This window comes from Labrus mixtus, chromosome 7 (genome assembly GCF_963584025.1).
Source record: "Labrus mixtus chromosome 7, fLabMix1.1, whole genome shotgun sequence".
NCBI lineage: Eukaryota > Metazoa > Chordata > Actinopteri > Labriformes > Labridae > Labrus > Labrus mixtus.
The window spans coordinates 20,034,036-20,055,650 of NC_083618.1; the positions used below are offsets into that span (position 1 = coordinate 20,034,036).

General features: G+C 38.3%; 1 protein-coding gene and 1 long non-coding RNA gene across 3 annotated transcripts in view; one reads left to right on the forward strand and one right to left on the reverse strand.

Moving 5' to 3' along the window:
* The window catches only part of ece1 (endothelin converting enzyme 1), a 516,542-nt gene that overhangs the window by 83,328 nt on the left and 411,599 nt on the right, over positions 1-21,615 (reverse strand). The window lies entirely within an intron of this gene.
* On the forward strand, positions 263-8,239 carry LOC132977335 (uncharacterized). Its single transcript, XR_009673812.1, has 3 exons — positions 263-411; positions 516-599; positions 7,892-8,239. It is a non-coding gene; the product is annotated as an uncharacterized LOC132977335 (long non-coding RNA).

Here is a 21,615-nt window from a genome sequence, read left to right on the forward strand (position 1 = left end):
GAGACATAACATGGAGGCAGACAGCAGAGATTGCTGTATCAGTCAGATCAATAGAATTAGATCAGTCTATAATAACAATTATACGCTGATCTAGTTTCCCCTCTTTGCTCCAAGTGGTTTAATTACAGCCATCCTTGTTTCTTCTTCTTGCTCTGGTTTCCGCTCAGATTCCAAAGACTTCCTTATTAGGTGTGTGAATAGTTGTGCCTATAACACCAGGGTCAACCCCACCTTGGGTTCAGTGCATGATGGGATAGGCTCCAGCCGCCCCGTGACTACACACAGGATAAGCAGGTAGAAAGAATGCATTGATAAATAAGGAAACACTGAAATAAGGCCCGTGCTACCCTTTATTTTCTGTATTAGTCATCACTAGTTACACTGTATGCATCATGCAGTCCATGCAGACAGGTGGGAGTGATAGAAAATGCTGATAATGCATTGTTAATCAATAACCTTCACTCCAGACAGGTAAGGCTCTTAAAGTGTGTTTTTTTTTATTATCATGCTAACAGGCTGCCACGAAAGCAGAGGGGCTATCTGGCGGACATGTGTGGGCGTTGGTACTGACGTACAGCAGAGAGGAATAAAAGGATATGGTGAGGTGATGCCCCTAGATAATTGAATTTGTTGAATTATTTAAAAGTGAAGAAATGTATCATTGAAGGTGACAGACTCAGCCTAGCTTTTGGCTGCACTCAGTAACCTCCGCTCACCTTGAATAAAACAGTTTGCGCTGCTCAGTAGCTGTGTATTTATTGGTGATTGATTTGAAGTCAACAATTCTCTCTGTTGAGCAATGAAGTGAAAGATAGTCTGTAGGCCATGCAAACGGGCAGTTATTCAGACTAGTCTGACAGTAAGACTGATGATGATTATTTAGACTGAAGGGAGGTAAATCATCAGCCTGAGTGTGAACAGAACACGTTGAAGTATTTAACTGACCCCTCTCAACACGGACATCTTACATTCAAACTGGTTAGCAAGCGTAGTGCTCATCAAGGATTCTTCATCAAGCTCTGTTTGTCCAAACATGAACCTTTGACCTTTTCAAGTACATTCCTTGTTTTGACCATGTAGCAGAAAAACAAACCAGACACAAATTAGCAACTATTAGCAAAGTAAGTGTGACACACAGAAATGTGTGTTCACATTACGTGATTTATTTTTGTGTATTGTGTATATTTCAATATGTAAATGTCTAATTGGGAGCATTAGTTCTGTTATTTTGTGTAAAATGTAATTTAGAGTGTGGTTCCAATTTGTGCCACAAGGAGGCGTAACCTCCAGGTGAAACAGCTCAGTGTGCTCGGCAGCCCTCGTCTTCAGACTAGAAGAAGCGAGGATCGGAAACACACTACGTTGCTTTGTCTCATTATTTCCCTGTTATTAACAGGTGAGTAAATGTCACAAATCACATACATGTGGTCGATACATTCTTCTATAACATGTAGAAGCTAACGCCATCCTTTAGTGTGTGTCAGGATGTGTTTTAAATGTGTTTTGAAGGTTTTAAGGTACTTTAGCTATGATGCTCATGAGCGCTAGCTTAGCTCATCGCCACGTTCATATATGGGCGCCACTGTATGTTGGTCATGGCTTGTTCCTAGCTCCCATGTTGTTTGCTAGTTTTGTAAAGCTCCTGCACATCTCTTAAAGTAACGATGAGTTCATGAAGACTGTTCGTTTTCATATTTTGTACTTATTTTCTTGTAAAATGTGTAACGCTAACTCCGCTAGCTTCGAAGTTTCTCTATGGGATTTCCCAAGTTATTTGTCAGCATAATGCTAAGCTATTGCATTAATAAGAAGCTCTTAAGTAGCAGTACCGAATTATTTTATATTTGTTTAAAGAATAATAACACACAGAAACATTTACTTTGTAGTTTTGAGAACTTTTGCATGTAATATAAGACGAAGTATAAGTTTATGTATATTTCTGTGCATATTATGTTGAAATGTGGATAAAGTGTTGTTTTTGAAGAAAGACATGAAAACCAAAATCCAGTTTAAGTAAAACTGAAATACATAAATATATGTATAAAAATAAAGACTAGAAGAAGCGAGGATAAGAAACACACTACATTGCTTTATCTCATTATTTCCCTGTTATTAACAGGACAAATCTAATCTGGCAACAGTCCTCCATACGGGGCCTGTTACATAAGCATCAAGCTGTTGAAAGGTATGGAGCCTTTATAGGATCCTAACAGACAGATATTTACTTCGGAAGCAAAATAAAGCTTAAAGAGTGTGGGTATTAGACTTTGGATAAACAATGGACTGAATTTTTCCTTAAAAACTTATGCTAATGTTACTCCCTGTCCGAAGTTTAGACAAGACAGTATTATACTTGAATAAATGTACAGATTTTTATTTTTATTAATTGATGTGGAACAGCACAGGACAAGTGAGAGACGATCTGTGTAAACACTTACAATGACAAAAACAGGACAAAACAGAAGCGAGCAGTACAGGAACTAATGACAGATTGTAACATTGTATACTGAGGGTGCTGTAGGGCTGTGTGTTTGTGTATGTGTGTGTGTGTGTGTGTGTGAGAACCCCTCCCCCTGCCCTCCTCTCCTTTAAATTCAACTCATCTCCCCCAGATTTTGTCATTCTTGTATTGCTTTAATAAGTATGACTTTGACGTGGAAGTCAAAACCAAACTTAATAAAAACACGTTGTCAACCTTCATGATGAAGCCGGAAGTGACAGCGATATTTCCAGTAGGATAAAGTTTACACAGATATTTATCAAAGTGTGTGTGACTGAAGAAGACACTTTATTAATTCATTCTCCTTTTTAAATAGAAGCAAACTCTACTCTCAAATAAGTTTATGGCCATTATTCAGACTGTGGTAGTTCTCTCCTGTTCAAAGGCCAAAGCTGTCTTAACAATAATAACCGGCTCCCAGTGATTAAGTAGCTGATTAGATACAAATTGTGAGACTGCAAACGTTGTCTTCAGTTTTAGTTTCTTCACCAGGCGAAGGCTTGTCTGTTGTGCAAAACATCATACACGGGGCATATTGCATGGCGGTTTGGTCGGGCCCAATGTGAAGAGGCCATAGTTCTCTGGCGGGCAGCACGGGTTTGAGTCCAATGTGTTCACATTGCAGATTTTTCTCATATTGTGCTGGACGTGATCAAAATAGGCAAAATAAATGTTTGATAATGAACATAATAAGCCAAATTGGAATATGTGGTTCGAAATGTATTTTGAGATATTTGGTGAATACTCTGCTGCTATCCATAGATTTAAAAAAAAGCATTCCTCTAAATGATTTATGAAATGTAATGATGAAGATATACATTTTATAAAAGGGGAATATCTACATTCTTGTGGAGATAAGAATACCAATACTAATCCAATTTCTGGAAAATTTACAAAGCCACAGCTGGTTAGCACAGCCGAGAACAAAAGATGCAGCCTGAAACTTTAGAAAATAACTTTTTTTTTGTTCTTCTCTTAAGCAGTTTCTTTTTAATAATAAATACAAATATTCTAATATTGCTCTCTTTAGTTGGGGAAAGTCAGAGTTGCTTTTTTCTCCTGTTTGCTCACCAGCTGCTACCTGAAGTTTTCTATTTATGACAAAGACATACAGTAAAAGTGATGTTTATCTTCTCACCTAATCAAGGGAACAAGAAAACAAACCACATGTATTACATAATGTGGAACTATTTATTTTAATTCTTGGAAAATTTACATTTAGGAGGTATAAAAATTAATCTCTGTGTAATTTTATGCTTCTCAAATCCGAGTGTTGGATGTGTAAATTCCTTGAGTGGCAAACCTGTAAAAGTGAGTTATACCAAGTTATCCAAGCGTCACAGTTTTGGCGTATGTTTTAACCTTTTCTTATCTGAGGCTTTGATTTAGAGACAAACAAATCAACAACACCAACAAATCCTCCTCCTCAAACATGTTACGTCATAGCACGCCCTAATAAACTGCTCTCAAAAGGTAATTACAGAGTGAAATGTCAAACCACTTGAGAAACCAAAGCAGAACATTAATCATTTGAGTTTATGATAGAAATGTCAACCATCAAGTATAAGATGGTTTCGTGACTAGCCTGAAAGAAAAAGACCCCATTAATTTATCAATCACCTGTAGGTAATTGAGTCTACCACCAATGGTAATGGTTGGGGAATCGCCAATCCTTCTTTCCAATGAATGTGAAGGTGGTACTTAATAGTGTGATTACAAGAGACATCTTCAGATAAAGTGAAAGTTAGAATGTGACATGCTGGGCCCATTGTGAAAACTAAATTTCATACCCAACTCAAAAGTGCACAATATAAATCAGGCAAAAATGTATGAATTCAGGGAATATAAAACATTTATTTATTTAAAAAGGAAGCATCATATATCATATAAAAACATTGTTGTTAAAACTGAATAAATTCTGCTCAAAAAATGACCAAAGTTTACTGGATGTCCCTCTCAACCTCCATACCCTACCGTCAAAACTTTAAATTCTGGCCAAGGCATTTCACAAATTACATTTAATTAAATCACTATAAGTCTCACGCTTTGAGTACTGTAGTTGACGCTTTTAGATGTGGGATGAACAATGGCAGCTTTATCCCGAGGCCATAAATTGACCCAAAGGCTTGGTCAGTTCCTCCAGTCTAAATGTGAAGATTTATTGAGGGTGTTAGATTTATGCTCTGCTGAATAAATCATCAACAATAGATCATCTCTGTTTATTTACCAGCTGGCTGGGCGTCATACAGATGACTGTTATATCTGCTGCAACAGTTCCCATCGTTTAATGTTGTCTTACATTCAAAATGTTAAGTAAAGTTAAATAAACGGAATAACATACGCAGAGGACAAGTGAAGGGATGTATGCATGTGTTGATGGATATCCTTTTTCATGCATGGATGGATGGATGAATTAATAGATGGATTTATAAATGGATTAATGTATGGACAGAGGGACAGATAAATGGATGAGTTGCTGGATGGATGATAATTTGATTGATTAATGGATGAGCTGTTGGTTTGATGTATGTATGCATGCATGGTTGGTTGGATTAATTGATGAGCTGTTGGCTGGCTATTGGATTGATGCATTAATTGATGAGCTGTTGGTTAGATGGATGGAATATTTGATGATCTGTTGGTTGGTTGGTTGGAAGGTGGTGCAAATCGAAAAAAAATATTTTCAAAGAAATTGTGACCACATTTGAGTTATTTCATATTTAAAGATGTGTAATATTCAGGATAATTAAAGTTAATATAGGTCTTTATACCATCTTCACATCTATCACATCTATCACATCTATCACATGTCATAAAAGATGGTTTGAATTCAGTGTTTGACTGATCTTCTTCTGTAGTTTCTAGAGTTTTACACTATGCCAGAAAAAAAGGTCAGGGAAGCCAATAATAATCCGTTCCCCCATTTGCCAGCTGCCACCAATAAATCAAATAATGTGTGACAACCTGAACAGGCTGACAAGTCAGGTACATGTGCGCATAAATTGATATCTGTTTATTAGTGCTAATACAGATACAGAAACTAATATCTCACCTCAGCCTAAGCACAGTCTTCCTGGTTGGGTCAGGCCAAATGTGGGAAAAAGAGTATGTTTGTGAGGAACAATGTTGGACATGTTACAGCAATGCAGACAAGCCGTTTAGATATTGATATCATTTTCAAAATAACCCTAAAAAACACTTCTCTTGAAACATTAGCTAAAACATACTAAAAAAATGCTTTACACGGGTTGATTTGGTTGCACACACTTTATAGATTATGTATTTCTCCAAAGAGATGTAACTATAGTCGCTTCTTGGGTACATCCTCAGATCCACAGGATTTTTTCATTTACTCTTTTGCTATTTATATTATGTATATTATTATATTTAATTTAGAAAAATTAGCTCTGAGGACCGGAGCCACAGTCTGCTGACCTGTATGATTGTGAGTGCTGCACAGTGTGCTGACTGTTATTTTAGCTGCAGTGACCTATGCCCTGTTGGGCAATCATCTTTTGGTTTCAGGTTGAATGCATCCATAGGTCGACATTGCTCTTAGTGGGCCAGCCGTTTCTTGTGAGTCTCACGTGCAGCATGTCACTTCAAGGCGTATTCCTCCATGCACGATTAAATAATAAAAACTCTGGCCCTTGGTGGACCCCACCAAGTACTCTCCCTGACTTTGTTTGTTTGTTTCTTTGACATAGTTTTCATCATATGCTGCCAAACGGTGCAGCCGGGTAGATTGTGTCTTTGTTTTGTGGCAGTGGGGTGTAACATAGAAAACTGGCCATGGTGATAGCCGTCTATTGCTTCCTACACAGCCATTGGATAAAAGCCAGGTTTTATGAAGGCAAGTGTGAGGGACATCATATTTCTGCTGTATAGGGGTTTTTATCACTATGATACAAGGATTAAATCACTTTTTGAGAAAGCCTCAAATGACCATTCCATGAACTGCAATTTTGGACACTTAGCTGTTGGCTCCAGTTTTTACCCCCCAGGTAGCTGCTTACTTGTGATCAAAATGATTTTGTAGAAACAGGGCAGTGGTGGACTGACTGCTGGCAGATCTGGTTGATCTGTCAATAAACCTCGGTCTCCAAGTCCAACAAGTAAACAGATATTAACATATGAGCAATATCATCGTCTTTACAGCATGTAAAACACGGACGTGGAAGCACACTTGAACAGAGCCCATGAAACAATATAAAAAAATGAAAAAGCTGATTGCAAATATGTACCAACAGTTTATGAATCCATGTCCACAGTTTATTAAACTGTGCTCATCCATGCAAAACTGGAAGCAGTTTACTAATCGATGCAACACAGTTTAAGAATCCACAGATTGCAAATCTGTGTGCATGGTTTTGCAAACTCTGGGTATGGATTTTCAAATGTCTGTTTACCTGAGGCTTGACAAACTTCAGACCTAAACAGACAACAATACATTTAAAGTTATGTGATACCAAAGGTTTCATTCGTTTTAAAATGAAACATCTCTTTTCATTTCATTGTATTGCGATTATATAATGACAGACTTCCTTCATGCTGACGTAGGACAGACAATAGCTTTTTTCCCAGTGATACACACAACTGAAGAAATTGTCAGTATCCTTTGGTGTAAATTCCTTCCTTCATTCATGCATTCATTTCACAAATAATATGAGCAGCAGTCTTTATGTTGTTTTGTTTTTTCTGTTTAAAGACAGTCAGTTGCATTTTTTCCTCGATAAGCTGGAAATAGAGGAAAGTTAAGATAGGATACTTTTTTGTCATTGGATGCTATTCTAACAAACTTCTGGTTTCCATTTTAAATCAGTTACTTTTATGATATCTTATCAGTTATGATAATTATTCAAGAGTATATCCAGTAGGTTATATTGGGGCCTTTATCAAACAACGAGAGCAGTGTTTATTTGACCAAGTGAAGGACCTTATCATCCGGCTTCAATGATTAGAAGGATCCAGCTCAAGTGAAACTGCACGTGCATCATGGTGTGTATACTACTGTTTGTTAATTTACCAATTTATGCCAGGATGACCTAATTAAGCAGCCATGCGCCAATCTATCATGTTATGTAGTCTTTGTTTATGATTTTTTTCTCGTATTTTTTGTATTTAGTGTTATGTTTTCTGTGGTGTGTTTATTTTGAGGCTTTAAGTTTATTATGTGTTGTGGCTCTGTCCTGAGTTTCTTCACAGCTGTGGATCATTTTGCTTCATCAACAGAAGCTCATATTCTCCTCCTCGTCTCCCAGCAAGCTGCCAGATTGTCCTTACTACTCGAGTGGTTATATCCGCTCCCTTTCATGTCACATAAAGATTCCTTTAGGGATGTTTTTTCGCGTCAGAGTTCTAACTACGCATTTTTTTTTGTACTTTTTCCAGTGTCTCCCTCTACAAAATCCCAGCGCTTTTGAACGAAGCCAGCTTCACGTCAACAATTACTCAAGCTTCAAGTCTTTGTTCAGATCATTCTCCCGAGAAACTCCTCACCTCAACCTTTGAGGATTCATCCATTTCCTCCACCCTCATAGGAATCCCTCAGCAGAGCCACATCAACACAGAGACTGCATTTGTCCCGTTTATTCAAGAGCTTTTAATGCATATTTTTTACCCATTTCCCTCTGTCTGCATTTCGATTTGGGTGCAGTAAAACTGTTTCATAATGTGCAATAATATAACCATGGCTGGGCTTAGCATCCTGTGGGACCTGAGTGAGATCTTTCATTGCCCCCCGCCATCTGCTTCATAACCACACAATAATTTCTAACATAATTTTAAAAAATCAACAACTTAACAGTGAAAACACTCATGTGTTTTCAACTGTTCATGCTTTGCAGTATGACCACTGATCAGGAAGCGTTTCACTTAAAGCATTTTTATTTTGACAGATTCATTGCCCCTAATTATCAGCCAGTCCAAAAGTCAATCTGTTGGCTTCACAGCTGATTCGTCTGAAAGACGATTTTTTTAAATCATGAGAAAAAAAATTGTAGCTATAACAGCAGGATAATACATTTTTGCCATAACTGTTGTTTGTAGTATGTTCAAGTCAAGACGGTAAATAATTTGACTTTCAGAAAAACAACTTGTTTAAAACAACATTCTGAGGCGTGTGTCTACAGAAGCAATCATCACATTCTCAACCTCAATTTACCTTCCAAGCAGATTGGTTTATGAGATTTCTTTTTACCAGTACAAGATGTGAAAACTAATCTGTGTTAGATCATGGAGAGTGGCCACAGCAGTGAATAAACTGGTTGATAACACAGCCAAGACACAGTGTAAGGGCATTTTCTAGTTTGCCTCTAGCATTCAAGAATATTTCAACCTGATCAATACAGGCACGGAGCCAATATTATCAATCAGTAGAGACCTGCTGTTAGGTATAAATAATATGTAAGTGAATATCTGCGGTGGAAACCTTTGGCGGCCAGACATGCCTGTATTAAAATGATGTTTACTTTTTCCTCAGGTCTCTCTATTGATTATTTTTTGGAAACTAGAAGGGAGGAAGAAGGAGAAAAACAGTGTGGTTCAGGTTTCACCTGTCAATAAACCTCGGTCTCCAAGTCCAACAAGTAAACAGATATTAACATATGAGCAATATCATCGTCTTTACAGCATGTAAAACACGGACGTGGAAGCACACTTGAACAGAGCCCATGAAACAATATAAAAAAATGAAAAAGGTGATTACAAATATGTGCAAATATCATCCATGCAAAACTGGAAGCAGTTTACTAATCGATGCAACACAGTTTAAGAATCCACAGATTGCAAATCCGTGTGCATGGTTTTGCAAACTCTGGGTATGGATTTTCAAATGTCTGTTTACCTGAGGCTTCACAAACTTCAGACCTAAACAGACAACAATACATTTAAAGTTATGTGATACCAAAGGTTTCATTCGTTTTAAAATGAAACATCTCATTTCATTTCATTGTATTGCGATTATATAATGACAGACTTCCTTCATGCTGACTTAGGACAGACAATAGCTTTTTTCCCAGTGATACACACAACTCACAACTGAAGAAATTGTCAGTATCCTTTGGTGTAAATTCCTTCCTTCATTCATGCATTCATTTCACAAATAATATGAGCAGCAGTCTTTATGTTGTTTTGTTTTTTCTGTTTAAAGACAGTTGCATTTGGAAGTTGGAAAGTTAAGATAGGATACTTTTTTGTCATTGGATGCTATTCTAACAAACTTGTGGTTTCAATGTTTTCTGTGTGAGTAAGCAGTTGGAATCATTCCTACTGCCATTAAACATCTAGGTTAAGTGTACTGTATGGATTTTATAGTGTATGTGGTAATTATGTCGTCTCATAAAAAGTATCGAAGCGATATTGTTAAAGCATGGTCAACCTTTGTGTCTCGTGTTGCCCTAGTAACTGAGAACACACACAAAAAAACAACTGCATAGTCAAAAGTTAACTTGAGCATATTGGCCTTTAAAAAGGAAATGACACCATAGCAGTTTAAGCAATTGATGTCAAGGTCGAGGTATTATGCGAGCCGACTGTTTTGCTGCTCCGCATAAAGCATTTTTGTATTCTCATATGATGTTATCAAAAGCATTGTTTTATGGATGGAACAAAGCATGCTTTATGCCATGTAGATCTTGTGATGGTCCTGTGCACTGCACAGTTGACTGATGTTTGATTCCTGTCTCAAGGGCTGCAGACGCTGAGGCAGGTAATCAGGAGAATGAGACACACATTTTAAGCTGTGCCTCGTGCTAAAAATCAGAGCAGCAGCCAGTCTCTGTGAGATGTTCAGAGAGAGACCTCATCTGACAACACACCTTTGCGTTTTGGTTTCTTTCGCTCAAAATATAAATACTGCATACTAACCAGACTGTTAGTATGCCGTAAGCAACAAACTAAAATACAGGTAAAGCAACGTACTTCTGTTTCGAGCTCCATTCGATGAGCTAGCCTCAAGCTAGCGTGACCGTCGGTCCGTAGATATTATTGAAGAACAAAATGCAAACGTTCATTACTAATACAATACGTAATCATTTTAATACTAATTCCAACATGTTAAAGGCATTTCAGTTCGGAACTTTTATTTTCAACCGCTGCTGGCTGTCGAGCTCCGCGATTGGACAGGCTGAGAGCCGCAGTGCATTGTGGGGCCAGTATGCTCCGTTTCATACTTTCTCTAAATTCTGGCCGGTCTAGTATACATCCGGGTATTTCTTGTATACACAAAATTGCATACTATGATTTCAGATCGTACTTCATACTCAAAGTGACGCCACATTGAGTATGAATCCAAGTATGTGGTTTTGGAGACAGCCATTGTGTTTGGTTTTACAACACAACACCTATACAGCACATTTCACCCACACCGTTCACAACTGACTTTACAGATACTTCAAATCTACAGGTTTTTGATCATTTCCCTTGTAAATAAATAACTTAAAATATAAGTATAGCCCTGTGTCTCCCATCTTTATGGCAGAGCCATGGTGTGACAACCTGTGCAGACACCTCGTTTATTTTCAAACTCACAGTCCTGACTGTTTTTTTTTCTGTAAATCATCACCTCAAAGCAAAGAGCAGCGCCTTTGATTTATGCCATTTTCAAGGCCGGCAGGGGAAACAGTTTTGTGGTGAAAGGCCAAATATGTTTGCATGATAAAGATTAGAGGAACTGCTGCTAGAGCTCATGTGAAAGATACATAATGGGAGATGGATGACCCTGCTCTGTCTCCACTGCATCACCTTAAACGACTTCTTTATTTTTATTTACGATAACTTTAAACTTGATGTCTTCATTGTCACACATTGTCCTGCCTGTAAATCTAACACAGGTGAAGTAGAAGGACATTCATCACTTGTTGAAAAGGACGCAAGTGTTAGAAGTAAAAAAAAAGAGGCTTGATTGTTGGTACACTTGTTTTTTATGCCTCCAGTTTTTAAAAAATATTAGCCCTTCATCATGAAATGGCAAAAAACTCAATTGCCTATGACTATGTGGTTTTGGTAAGACGTGAGGTAAGACATGACGTAAATAAACAACGCGGAAGTAGCAGCCGAAGCAAGAGAGTCCGCTACACGACGTTATAATGAGAATATTTCCCTTTATATCAATGCTATGTGTAATCCAATGGAATGACAACATCCACAAAAGAGAGGAGAACAACATACTGACGAACAGAAAACATAATGCAGCCGTTTAATTACGTGCACAGAGATCGTAGCGGTCGCGTGCAGACACTTTAGGCAGTCACTCCATATAAACGTCACTCGGGTCCCATTGGCTCGAATTGAAATCTCCGGAGTATATGCGGCCGCGTTCAGACATCAGCTCACTCGGATTTTCTGCGGATAAAATACTAGGGGTGTGGCCGGAGAAACGCTGGGTAAAGTCCGCGCGAAAAATGCGGCTGTTTGCGTTCACACATAGCCTAAAGTCACTCCGGGTAGCCAAATCTCCGGAGTTTTTCAAGAGATTTCCGTATGAAAGGGTTAATGTAAAAAACCCTTCATGCCAACTGTCTTTTGCTAAATTTCTCATAGTCAGTAGATCTGTGTGTTTTAAAAAGAACCAAAAATGTGTCAACAACATTAGCATCAATGGCAGGACAAACTGCATACACTGCATTGGCTAATGTTTTTGGATAACAAAACTAATCTAATCTAATTTAAAAAACTAGGGCATGCATCTGCAGCTATGAAAGCCACAGCTCATATGGAAACAGACTTTTGAACTTGGCTGCAGGGCCTTTTTTTGATTGAACTCGACCTCAGAGGCATAATTGAGGTTGGTCACTGGTGTTGTGCGATAAGACCTGGATCAGAGTTTATAACTTGTAGTTGCTTGAAGGTGTTGAAGTCTGTGCTCTGTGCAGATTTAGATCTGCACAGAGCACAGACTTCAACACCTGAACGCTGATTCTTTGGGGTCATTTAAACAGGAAGTTTATGTGTTAACTGTTAGCACAACGTTGGAACCACGCTAATATCTTAATAAAGGTAATCACTAAAAACAGATGCAGAATATGTGATTCTGCTTTTCTGGTTTGTCTGCTTGTGCTCTGTGTTGTTCTGAATGATCAATCATTTGGTGTTCTGTGAGGAAGCCATTCATGTGAGAGCAAACAAGGTAAAACAGAGCGGCAGAAAAGCAATCCTATAACTCAGGCTGAACTGCTTTTGATTTAAAAAAAGAAAAAGGTTATTAGTCGATATTACAGTGGGCTGTAAAGACAAAGTATTGACCAAAATATCAACTTTAAGTTGTTTGGATAACAGCTGCACCATGACACCCAGTAATACAACCATCATAATGAAAGTCATGTGGAGTGACACTTGTGTTTTTTAAAGAATGCAACTCTTTTTCTCACTTTTTCTTACTTTTCATAACCTCCATAACGTCTGTAGCAAATATCTATGTTCACAGACTAGTGCATGCTGTTTGATGCTGTCTGAGTGTACATTGAGATTTGGAAAACAGCTGCTGCCTTTCAAAGGCTGATGAACGTAGAGAGAAGAAACCAAAATAATACATTTGTCCGCCTGAAAAACAACCCAATTATCTGAAAAAGGCTCAATAGAGCTACAGAAAACTGTAGGGGAATAAATGCACCATCTGCTGCTGTATTCAGCAATTTTTTGGAGCAAGAATATGAAAGAATTTTCAAATGTTGATGTTTATCACCCAAACAGTTTCTTAGTGTAATTCACTTTCTTGCCAACAACTTATCCTAAATAAGTCACAGCAGACACACATAACTTTGCCCTGACTGTAGAGGTGAGTACAGTCAGTATTACAACCTTAACATACTGTGCCCTCTGTTGGCGACTTCCCTTTGAAATACACCTGCTCGTTCAAATGTCCAGCATGTTTGTTTGAACTTCCCCTTCGAGACAACGGAGGCTCAGACTTCTTTTATCTCGAGTTATTGGAGCACAATGGTGAACAGTCCAGGAGGAAAACTCTACAGTTTCAATTTTCATTACCTGACCATGAAAAATATCGATCCTTTTGTTGTATTGTTGAAATTAAATTCCGTCTTGCGCAAAGAACAAAGGGCTGTTTCTTTCTTTTATGTTGTTTTTTTTTTTTTTTCACCTTGAAAATCACTTCCAGCTGAAAAACAGCAGCAATGTCTCAGTGCTTCATCAAAGACTATAAATGCCTTCCTCTGCCTCCTGCCATGTCATGTCATGTCTAGTGAGTATTCAGGTTGGGATTTTTCAAGGTTAAAGTAAAAAGTGATTCAAGCTCGAATTGTTTTGCATTCGAATTTGCTTATCCTCCCATCCTCTTTTCCAGTAAGTTTTACTTGAGCTTGTATAGCCGCTTTTCTAGTCTTCTGACTACTTGCAGGTCACACCTACCCATGAAAAGTGACCATCAGAAGTAACTAATCCATTCATACGCTGTTGAAGAAGCAGCAGGAGCAACTTTGGGTTAAGCGTCTTGCCCATGGACACATCGGACATGTTGCTGCAGGAGCTGGGGATCAAACCCCCAACCTTCCAGTTGAGAGACAACCAACTCTACCAACTGAGCCACAGCCGCCTCACTCCATGTTCAGCAGGAGACAAAACATGTTGTAGCCCCTGTTCTGTATTAGAAGAACATAACTACCAGCATTCAATGCAAGTGGAATATGTTTTGTTTTCACTCATTTAAGCCACATTTCGAGAGGATTCAATGCCTGAGATGATGGATGTGCTCGTTAGCTGAAGAGTCTTAAACTGGTTTTTGGCATCATAAATGAAAAACACTTCTTGTCAAATTAAAATGTTGACAGCTGTGGTTGTTTATGCAGATTTATTCTGTGTGAGTTTGTGTGCAATGTTTCTCAGGTGTGAGTGCTTATCATCACTGACTGCTCCAACGCTCTCCTGTATAGTCTTGACCTCCCACTTTTCACTGTGAAGTGTTCTTCTGCTGAAAAAACAGAAATGGCACCAGGTTTTTTTGTATGGTAATTCGATGAAACTCAAACTCATTAAAAAGGAAAAACGCATTCTAAAAGCACAATCATCTCAAAAGTTGGAGGCAGAATGTTACAAATCTAAATCAGTACTTGTAAAATTCACTCCTTATTGTCACAAACCTGCCGCTGACAATCACTGAACTCAGCATTTTCTTCTTTGCTTTGTTGAGCTTTCACTTTAATCTAGCATTAAGCGCTATCACATCGAATGACTCATAGCATCAATTTCTGCCACAGCAGGCAGCTTGTTGCTTCAAAAAAAGAAAAGCTGTAAAATCAAGCACCACACAGTCTGCTTAGCAACCAAACACAGGCAGACACAGTTATCATCACAGTGGGGTAGCTGGTGTAGATATTGGAGCATTTAGCAGCCAAAGAGTTGGATATTTCCCACGAGAGTTGTTGAAGAACACAGTGAATATTGGGTCTTCAACAAGACTTGAGGTTAGTAATCGTGCCACTAAAGTCATTATTAAAAAGTGTACTGAGCCAATAAATCTCTGGTCATTCTCCCATCTTCTTCCACACAATCAGACTTCTTTTTCTTAAAGAAGGTGAAGTTGCCCCCCTACTGGTCATTAAGAATGCATCTTCAAGGCGCATCTGCCTTGGCTTCTCATGTCAACTAAGAGCCTAGCTACAACCTTTTCCGTTGGTACACTTTTGGTCTTAAATGTGGGACAAATTAAATTATTGAATAAATTATTATTAAATTATTGAAGTTTCAATAATGGCAAAAACATCAACCACAAAGGTGATTATGTTTCTGCTGCTCAGCCAACAGATCAGTTATTGCTGCTCTAAGGTTCATTGTAATATCAGGTGATGCCTTGGTTCAGTTATGTATTCTTATATTCTTAATCAAAGGTATAACTTTCTGGACTCTCTGGGACTCTGCAGTTGCTGCCTTTGATGGGTTTGATTTGAATGTTGCTCTGCTGTCAGGTGGTCAGACCAGTCAGACCTGATGAGAAAACACTCCTATCATGCCCCCTCCTTCTGAAGTCTAACTGCAGTTTTTTGGACATAATAAAGGGTCAGTCTCTTTATTTTCTTGGTCCCAGCACATTACGTATGTCCGGCCATAACTGAAGCCCTTTCTCTTGCATTTTTAAAACACATAAAAAATTGATCTGTAGACTCTAGGTGGCATAAAGTTTATTGGGGGTATGGTGGTGAGTGCTTCCTGAATTATAAGTAGAATGAATTTGTGGTGGGCAGAAGCTCAAGCAAAGAGCTTTTATACGTTAAATATTGGAGGAGCATATTTTCATATATCTACTAAAATGTACTTTTCCCCAACATGTGATTAAAAAAAAGGTGCAAACATCAGCAAAGATAGTCTGAAGACAAAAGAGCACCACCCCACACTGCCTCTAATAAACTGATGAAATGCTAAGATCAATCACAGGTTGGAGCCTTAAAATAATAAATGGCAAAAATTTGATTTTAAATCCAAAAGAGATGCATGGCTCCCCAAGTTCTCTTCTCCATGGACATTTCTCACTGCGATCTTTTGTCACCAAAAAGATCCACTTGATTTTGCTTGCACCTTTTGCTAGCGTGGCCTTCTTGTGCATTTCTGAAGCAGCATGCTGTGTTAGCTCAAACTCCCCTCTGTGGCTTGTTCAAAATTCCTCACGGCATAAAGTGCAGAACACTTTTGTTGATTTACCACTGACGGCTTTACCCAAGTCTCCTTCGCTTCCTATTATCCACACATGTGCGGTGCAAGCTAGCGTTGTTGTACTCAAAATCGTCTTGGTCTCGAGACCAATCTTCTGAAGGTCTCTGTCTCGTTTCCAAATCGAGAGCATTTTTTCTCGGCCTTGGACTGGGCGGACTCCGGATTTTAAATCAAGACCACCACTGATATGCTATTCTTCCACATCATGTGTGATACGAAGGAAAATGCCTCTGTCTAAAAGAACAATTCACATTAATGAATTCATTACTTGATATTTATCCCCTGGTTACGGCACAACGGTCCTGGTGTTACGGTCTAAGTGAGTGACACGCCTCCTGCACACAAGATGATAATTTTTCAGTGATATTTATGGTCTTGGTCTTGGTCTTGGTCTTGGCTCGGTCTCGATCTCTAAATGTCTTGGTCTTGTCTCAGTCTGGCAGCACTCTGGTCTCAGTTATGTCTTGGTCTCGTTTAGTGTGGTATTGTCTTCAACACTACTGAAAGGCAACCAAACATCACCCAATGAACTGAAGTTATTTCAACACTTTTGAAGCCATTTTCAGATGCACATGAGGGGGGCTGTGATTGGATGACAGGTTATGGATGCATTATGGGCGACTGGCTGGCTGGATCGATGATGTGATCTTGGATGAGTAAAGTGTCAGGTACTGATTACAGAGACGTACTGTAATGTATATATATGGGACAAGGGGCGTCATGCTCGGGGACAAAACCAAGTTAGTCTGAAATACGGGCGACATGACTAATACAGGACGGTAGACAACCATACCAGAAGTTTCCACTTATTGTATCACACTATTCTTCCAGCTTTTGAGTCCTTTTTCCTGCACCTGAAGTTTTGACATTCAGAGCCACATTCGTATACAACAAAACAAAAGCACCTAGCTGAGTTTGTTACAATGACCAAACTGATTTGGAAAATCAGCAGATGGTGTTTGGAATTTAAAAAGGACACAGCATCAGAAAACAGATGTTTTTTTTTAATTTTATAACAAAGGTGTTTCAAATTCACCATGTGAGGAGAGCCACAGCAGCCTGAATACCAATGAGAATAACAACTAACTACGTCACACTTGGAAAAAGTCAATCTTTGAAGACACAATGGATTTGAAGGAAATGGGTCATTCACTTTTTGCTGGATAACAACATCATGAATAATTAAATGCACAGCACTGTTAAATATGATATGTTTAGAAGTGTTAAATGTGTTTAATTGTATGGATGCCTCTTGTAACATTCAGGGTGAAAAACCAAAGATATATTGTGTGACAAAATGTGTGACAAAAGATCAAAGAGGGCATCTGTTGACGGCTAAATCAGAAGATATGTCAGCCAGACAGTAGGATTAGAGGCTAACAAACTTCTCACTTATTGTTTTATCAGGAATTTAGTTTATATATACACATCTAATTTTGAAAACCTCAGAGCAGACAGAGCCTCACATCCCCCCTGAAATCTCTGTCGTACCATCCAATAGGGGGGCCCAGACCCTGGCTTGGGAACCAATGAGCTAAATTATATGAACATAAGTACATTTTCGTCAGTGTAAAATAATCTGAAAATACAATCCCTGTTGTTTTTTTTAACCTTAGAATGAGCTCTTTATATCTTCAAACCTGCCCAGGTATCTTCTGTGGAGTCCTCCATGTTTCTACAGAAGCCCACAATGGACAAACCAAATACTGAGGCATTTCAAAGGTTTTCAGTTGGTTGCAATCTGCTTCCTCACCACTAGAGTTCACTAAATCTAACACACTGCTCACCAAACATAAGGACATGAAACTCACACTCTCCCGAGGTATCCCTTGAGTATTGTGAATGAAGGTTCGTCCTTCACTTGATATTGTTTGTTTTCTAATTCAAGACTCTTGTAAATAATTATTTAGTCAATGTATCGCTGTCTGGACGTCATTCAAAAATATGTCAACTGGCTGGTGCTAAAAAAAAGGATAGATTCACTGTTTTTAACGTCTGTCCGGTGTGAGTGATGTCAGACAAAAATATGCACTTCGCTCTTTTCTGTGTGTCCTTGATAAGCTGTGGTGGAGAGACAGAAACTCAATGGAGGGATTAACCCCCCGCGGGGAAGGAGAGAATTTTGAAGAAAAACAAAGGACACTTGTGACAAATGCCCCCAAGGCAAGTGTGTGGGTGCTGCATGTGGAAAGTAGAGATTATGTTCTCATGTTAGGGTTTTGATGCTCGGTGTTTGTGCTTAAAACAACCCCAATGCCTTGTTCACCAAAACAGAGGACAGCACTTTCATCATTACTTAACAGCATCAATTGAGTGTTATTTTACAGCATTTTTAAAAATAATTTAACCTACAATAAATATGTAAAGTAAATCAATTCTCCAGCATTTAAGTAAACATTCATGTCCCATTCTAAGGTCAGATTGACAATTTTAATCCATCGACATTATATGTCATATATCTCCATAAAGAGTTTTATATGTTATATTCAGTCAGGAAGACTATATTTTGTATGCTTGTTTTATTGTTTATTCTCATTCTGTGTCAAATCACAAATTTTCTCATAATCATCACATGGTCTCATCTATCCAATAGCCCTGCTCCACTCCCTCATCGTTAGCCTATCATATTGCTGCTGTCTTGTTCAAACATGTCTCTCTTCCACTAATTCAGTCATGCCAGCGACACTCCACCTACCCATCGCCACCAAGCCTTTGCAAGTTCATCACCTTCTTCATCCCATCAGCCTCAGATCACAGCATCAGCCATCGTCCAGTCAACCCCAGTCTTCACATTTTAATCAACTTCTTCATCGCATCAACCCAGGCGACATCATCACACCTCCACCACCAGGGAGTGGAATCTAGTGTGGGATAGATCTTGTTGCCGCTCAGGGCTGACATCTTCAATCACCCTGTCTCCCTGTAGAGTTCAAGCGCAAAAGATTCTCTGACAATCATTCAATATCACATATGTAAAATGAACATTTTATCTCATCATTTACTTGTCTGTCCTGATGGAAATGCACTGAGATGCATATTTTGATTTTTGGAGCCATTATTTTGTTAAATCAAATAAAAAATATTCATAATTAAAAAAATAAAGTTATTTAATGTATTGTAGTGTGTCTTTTGAACCACATTTTAAATAGCAATTCATGTTCATTTATTATTTTAGATCATAATGCTATCTTTTCTTCGGCTGTTGAATTACCTTTAACATCTGAGATCTGAATATTTCAAGATGATATTATATTGATTATTAAAAAGTACATGTATTTTTTATTTATGAAATGTTAGAATACACTCTTAAACAATACAAGTGTAGTAAACGCACACTGAGCTTCATATTAACTTTGGATAAATGATGACAGGTTGAGACATCTTTGCACAGAAATGTGATTTTAGCCCCTCATCACTTCCACAGGAAGCGCACTCATAAGGGACTTCATGACGACTCTCATGACGGGAAGGAATGATTACAGCGCCAGGTAACATTATCAATGTTCACACAGGGACCTCAATACTTCAAGACATCAATATTTCAACTATACCTGCAGACCTCAGAGGTGTACTTTTGATCCAAGCTCACCAGTGATGGACTCAATCAGCAAAACATTCCGTGACTTTTTCAGTCATTTTGTTCATAACCACTTCACCTCGTCTTACATCAGATCATTTTTTCTCTTTCCTTTCAAGGCCCATGAGGACACAAGTCAAACGCAGCCAATCCCAGCTACACTGAGTTTGATAGATGTAACTTTTTTACGAGTTCTTTTTTTTGCCAACAGTCCTAATTTAAAGTCAGACACTGCCAGGCAGACATATTAGTTCTATATCCATCATTCTGAAGGAGGACAGACACTGCAAGGTAACTTTCTCTAAGTAATGATTGTTTGGTCTCACTCCTTAAGAAGACATTTATTAACCACAATGAAAAGTCCTCAGTGAGTAATTATGTTGCTATAATGTAGTTTATAGCTGTTGATTGGCTCTTTGGTACCAACAGTAGCAGCACCAGGAAATTGTGATTGTGTACGCGCTATGGGGGGAGCGGCTGGATTGTTTGTATGAATCACCAAACAATAGCAAATAATTGAACTACAGAAATAACACATTCACTTATTTTTCGTATGCAGTTGAATGCACGTTGCTTTTTCATTTCATTTCTTTTCATCATTCTCTTGTTTATTTGGGATAATTCTTAAAAAAAAAACTCCACATTACCGCATGGCTGCCGCCTTGAACACAACACAAGACAAGCTTATAAAAATAACATCTCTGATGTCATTTCAGAACGAACCACGATCCACCGCTCATCTCTTTCAAATTCATCCAAATAGAAAACCATCACTGTTATTAACCCGATCCCTTATCTTAGTGCTTATTTAAACACATTTGAATATGATTTAAAAAAACAAACATCAGAAACACCTCTGGGCATGTTTCAGAAAGACAGCTCAACACACTCTGAGTCTAACCCTGAACTTTGATTTACCCTCAGGTGGGAAACTGAGTATAGGCTCACTCGGAGTTCAGAATTCAGCACATTAACGGAGCCCCGATACTATGATTCATCGTGACAAAAGGTGACAAAAAGGTCCTCGTATTCTACACCTCTCAAATCAGAAATCCTCATGCAGACATAAAGGGAGTATGAATGTTTTTAGAAAATAGGATAGGTGTGGAAGAAAATGTCTGCTTGAATCAATGCATACGTATGAATGTAGTCTCTTCATTTAATGTTTAATCACACTTATAATATTACTGTTGGAATGGTATCGATTTATTGCAAAATATTTATTTTAATTTAGGTGAAATCTAGCGGGAGAAAAGCAGACTTAGAATCAGCTGAAAATAAACGTTTAAGAATATTTTTCACACTGGTAAAGATTAGGCGTAAAATAGCAAAGGTTTTTAGCAATTTTATCAATAAAGCACATTTCATTACAGGTTAGCACAATGTGGTTTACAGGGGATACTCCCTCTGGTTCTTAAACTGCAGCTTAAGGAAAAAAAACCCACATATTATTTAACATAAAATGACTAAAACTTAACAGTTGTGACTACATATTTGTGGGTGTCACGTTTAGGTATTTAGCCTGTTTAATGTTTATTCCATAACCATTTCAGAAGACAAACTTTTCATTGCATGCAGGCAGGGTTTAGGGAAGTAGGCTAATCAATTTTAATGAATGCAGCTAAAAGAACACAAACCATTGTTTTAAAAGCAATTCATTAACACTGTAGTAAAGTATAAAAGGCCATACCAGTGTATGTGTGGACAGAAAATAAATGGGGCTCCAGGCAGCTGTGTGGAAGTGCAGATGATTTTCTGCTGAAACTGTTCCAAACATTGTCTGATATTTAGGACAGCCTGTGTTTCGATGCATCATTGCCTTTTCCCAGCTGCATTGTCTTTCATTAATGTCTCATGCACACCAGGTAATAGCAGAAGA